Source organism: Haliotis asinina, chromosome 13 (genome assembly GCF_037392515.1).
Source record: "Haliotis asinina isolate JCU_RB_2024 chromosome 13, JCU_Hal_asi_v2, whole genome shotgun sequence".
In the NCBI taxonomy this organism is placed as follows: Eukaryota; Metazoa; Mollusca; class Gastropoda; order Lepetellida; family Haliotidae; genus Haliotis; species Haliotis asinina.
In genome coordinates, this window is record NC_090292.1 from 19,378,065 (window position 1) to 19,383,484 (window position 5,420).

Consider the following 5,420-nt stretch of genomic DNA (forward strand, 5'->3'; position numbering starts at 1 on the left):
GACGGTGGCGACAGAGGTCATATATAATGACTCATTCAGTTTGTAGTTGAAGAAAATATGTCAATTCAAATGAAATAGCTATAATTGTTTGTTGGAAAAAAAATGTAGCGGTATGCCCGTTACAGCTCATGATGGGATTACCTCCCCTTGGTGATGGTGTGCTACAGGTTCAAATAAAGAAGTTACGTGTCGATCTCCTTGTGCCTCTTGTTACATCACTACATACAACTAAGGACGTAACAAGAACATTAGTTAGTGTGCCCAATGTGACACTTTGCGATCGAGTTGCCAGTTGGTTGATGATGTAAAACAATACAGTGGAAGCTGTCTAATCCGGAATGCATTAGGGCTGAGGAAATAATCCGTTTTAGACAAAGTGCCTTGTTGCAGAGCTGATGGTAAATGTACAAACCACGGAAGGGAATTGGATGGTATGCCGGTGGTGACAACTTGCTGGATTAGACAGATGCCGGTTTTGACAGCTTCCACTGTATATTCAAATATATATTGAACTGCAAAAGAAATCTCATGTTCATGTCTTCTGTTTAAAACACTTGAAAGAAGACAAACTTCTGCTGTTTACTTTACAAACTTATTATCTTACGTAGATGGTGAAATGATTCTATTCCATGCAACATGGCACAACTAGTTGAAATGACGTACAAGCATATATTAGTTCATTCCAACAGGTTGATTTTACATATACCTGATGAAAGTTATGACACACACAGTTGCCAGTTACAAGATGAACGTTATGATTGTTTGTATCCATTTACACAACGATTTGCCAGTTAATGATGGCTGTTTTTGCCTACTGACAACTGGTTGCCAAGTACACGATGGACGTTATTACTGTTTTTACTCACTCGCACTACTACTACTACATTTGTCACGACTACTTCTGGAGGAGACCCGTGAAGGTCCCGGGGTAGGATAGGCCTTCAGCAACCCATGCTTGCATAAAAGGCGACTATCCTTGACGTAAGAGGCGACTAACGGGATCGGGTAGTCAGACTCACTGACTTGGTTGACACATGTCATCGGTTCCCAATTACGTAGATCGAAGCTCATGTTGTTGATCACTGGATTGTCTGGTCCAGACTCGATTATCTACAGACCGCCTCCATATAGTGTGAATATTGGTGAGTGCGGCGTAAAACTCAACTCACTCACTACTTACTCACACAACTAGATGTCAAGTACATGACATATGTTACGGGTGTTTGTACCCAGTATAGTTTGGCATGAAATGCATGTGGACCCGTTTTCTTGTAATATATCTCTTCATCCAATGTCACACTGTAAATCATCGACTTTAAAAACGTGGAAAGTTTGAATTTACTTTGAGTGTTAGTGGACTTACGTGCCCTCTCTGGGGCACAGTAGTTTTACAGTACTTCAACCCCCTTTGAGGGTACAGCCACTAACAAGCACAGTTACGAATTTAAACTTCGCATAATAAAATATTTATCTATTTACAATTCAGTTAATAAATCTAGTTCCTTTAAAAATGCAACGATTAAATGAGGACTCCTGTTATTAAAAGACCCTTCATAGTTCAGGAATGGAAATAGGTACATGTATCGCTTGTGATGGAATATTCAACAGTCAAGCAAAAGATGCTTGACCGTGATTCTTTCATCACACGGGTCACAAACCCGATGATCTTCACCTTTAAACAATGACAACACGGACTAATTCCAATGACATATAGTGCAACATGAAACACTCATTTCATGAAAATGTAAACATTAACTATCTATATGCGTAAAGCTATTAGAAATGCAGTGCTTAATTTGGAATGTGAACGACATCAAAACATACCTCTTTTGTCTTCCTTGTATCTTTTCTTCAATGAGTGTGCATGATCGTGTGTGCTGGTGTCCTAGGCAGCGGGGCTTTAAAAGTTGTTGAGTTCTAACCACAGGTGGTCCGACCAATGAATTATTGTAAATATACTTTCTGTGTTCTTTAAATACATTTCCACTTAGTGCTAGTTGCCAGTAAATGATGGCTGTGCATTTGCCTACGGTCAACTTATATGCCAACATACGTTGCCACGTACATGATGAACGCTGTTACTGTTGTTACTCACTGACACACCTTGATGCCACGTACATGATGAACGCTGTTACTGTTTTTACTCACTGACACACCTTGATGCCATGTACATGATGAACGCTGTTACTGTTTTTACTCACTGACACACCTTGATGCCACGTACATGATGAACGCTGTTACTGTTGTTACTCACTGACACACCTTGATGTCACGTACATGATGAACGCTGTTACTGTTTTTACTCACTGACACACCTTGATGCCATGTACATGATGAACGTTGTTACTGTTGTTACTCACTGACACACCTTGATGCCACGTACATGATGAACGCTGTTACTGTTTTTACTCACTGACACACCTTGATGCCACGTACATGATGAACGCTGTTACTGTTGTTACTCATTGACACACCTTGATGCCATGTACATGATGAACGCTGTTACTGTTTTTACTCAGTGACACACCTTGATGCCACGTACATGATGGACGTTATGGCTATTTACTCACTAACACAACTAGGTGGCTTTTAGATGACAGATGTTATGGCTGTTTATACCCACTGACACTTTGTTGCCAGTTACATGACAGACAAACTCCGACCTATTACATGAGAGACGTTATGGCTGTTTTTACCCACTGACACAAGCAAGTGCCAGTTACATGACAGATGTTCAAATACACAGTAGGACGTTGTCCCTAACACACATATTCTACCGTTAATTTTTTTACTAACCTTTGGACGCTGATACAAATGTGTTTTTTGTTGTTGTTCATTCAGTTTGTTTGTTCTAGAATGTCAGTGTATTAGAAAACATTCACACAGAATTTTCATCTGAAAAAATCACATTGTCTCCGTTAACATTTCTAGGCTGTAAACACAAGTTCATCCTTCGCTCCTTCTGTTCAGGTTTCATGATCGGTGATGGAATTCATCGACTTTTCTGCCAACCCATTGCATGCAGCTCAGTCCTAATGGTCTAAATGTCTAAATGGCAGTTGCAGTTCCTGCTCCTCTGACAATCAATTCCAGCCTTATGTTCTCCAAATTACTTTGTTTGCTTGTCGGAACAAGAATACCAAGCCGCATCCTGTCACCAACAGTCAATTTATTTTCTGGGCCAACCTGCGCCTCTCTGGTGCTCAATGCGAGTGAGTGAGGTTTTTTTTTAATAATCGAGTCTGGACCAGACAATCCAGTGATCACCAAAATGAGCATCGATCAGCGCATTTGGGAACCGATGACATGTGTCAACCAAGTGAGCGAGCCTGACTAGGCGTAGTCGCTGAAAAGTTCTCAGCCTGAGTGGTTTTTCCCCACCAGGTAGAGACAGGTGTTTGCCACCAATGAGGACAATCATTTAATGAATCATAGACACAAGAACTACAAACGTACTAATAGTTTTATCTCAACTACAGCTCTTTTGGTAAACCTACCCTCTGAAATCATCAGAAATGGACAAAACTGAATACAGGGCAGTCATCAAGTACTTGCAAAAGAAAGGGATGTCCCCAACACAGATACATGCTGACATGGCCTCCACTCTAGGGGATGATGCTCCTTCATTTTCCACAGATAAGAGGTGGGCTGCAGAATTTAAGCGTGGCAGACAAAGCCTTGATGATGATCCACGCTCAGGAAGGCCTTCAACAGCAACCACTCCAGAAAACATCACGCGAGTGCTCGATATGTTGATGGATGATCGACGATTGACTACTCGACATATTGCTAGTGTAGTGGGCATCTCTCATGAGAGGGTTGAGCATATTATCACCAACGAATTAGGAATGACGAAAGTTTCTGCAAGATGGGTGCCAAAGCTCTTGACAGCAGAACAGAAACGTGTCAGGTTCCAGACGTCCCTTGACAATTTGCGTCTTTTTCAAGCAGATCCCGATGATTTTGTGGCACGATTGTAACCATGGATGAGACCTGGATACATCACTTTCAACCAGAAACAAAACTACAGGCAAAACAGTGGAAGCATCCTGATTCACCAGCTCCGAAGAAAGCCAAGTCTGTTCCTTCAGCTGGAAAGGTGATGGCATCAGTCTTTTGGGATTCCAGGTCACACTATCAACGGCAGATACTATGCTGATCTACTGAACCAGTTGCGAGAAGCAATCAAAGCCAAACGACGACGGATGATCACCAAGACGCATTTTGCCTGTTCACAAATCGGTGGTGGCCATGTCAACAATCCGCGATTGTGGCTGTGAACTCATTGACCATCCTCCTTATTCACCTGATTTGGCTCCCTCTGACTTCCAGCTGTTCCCCAAAATGAAAAAGGAACTCGCCGGTCGCCATTTTGCAAGTAATGATGACGTCATTTCCGCTGTGACTTATTTTTTTAGGGTAGCTGAAGAAGATTTCTTCCTGACCGGGATTCGGGCCTGGCAAAAGTGTGTGAACTTGGAAGGGGACTATGTAGAAAAATAAATTACAAACGTGGACTTTGTAACTTTTTTTCACTGGGAGGCTTAGTACTTTTCAGCCAACCCTCGTAATGTTTCAATATGCGTCGGGCTTTAGCATTTAAAATTTTTACTTTGTCTAAATTATGGACCGTTGGATGTTTACGAAAACACTTTTCAGCTTTCTTCCTATTCTTTCTGGCCTGTTTGCAATCATTATTGAACTGTAGCAGTGAGCTGGCTTACAGTGTTTTGGCTTCAGAAAAAAGGAAAGATTATTTTTGCATTTGATTTTGATTATTTCGGACTGTTTTTGCCACTCGGGACATGACTTTGAAGAAGCAACATGACTTCCTCTGCAGTTTGAGCATTTAATGTCTTTGACACAATGAGAATGATCATGATTATGACAAGATTATGACAAGACTTCGAGCCATGGCCAAATTTTTGACAGTTATAGCATCTGAGTGGTGTGGGGATATACACCTCCACCTAGATATTCAAATAACCAGCCTTAATTGATCGTGGGACTGACGCACATGCAAATGTCACAAGGTATGTGTTTGTGTTTTTGATAATGCCATCAACCTTTTTTTGTAAAACGTTTAATGGATGTTACACATTGATCTGCTAATTCAGATCAGGCATCGATCTCTGTCTCGAACAATGCCTCGACAGGAGTTAAGCGTTCTATGAGGGGATACTACCACCTCAATGTTAGCAAACTGAGTGACCGATGGAAGATTGAGAGATTGTTGCTTTCTCTCACATTCCAGAAGAAGTGAGCCATTTCGAAGACGAGTTACATTTTTCACATCTCTGCAGATCCCAGAAACAGCTTTGGACACAGCAAATGGATTTAATTTGATAGGTGCATGATCAGAAGCTTTAATCACCAAGAACTGAGACCACGATTCTACATTTTTTTTAAATACTTTCGTT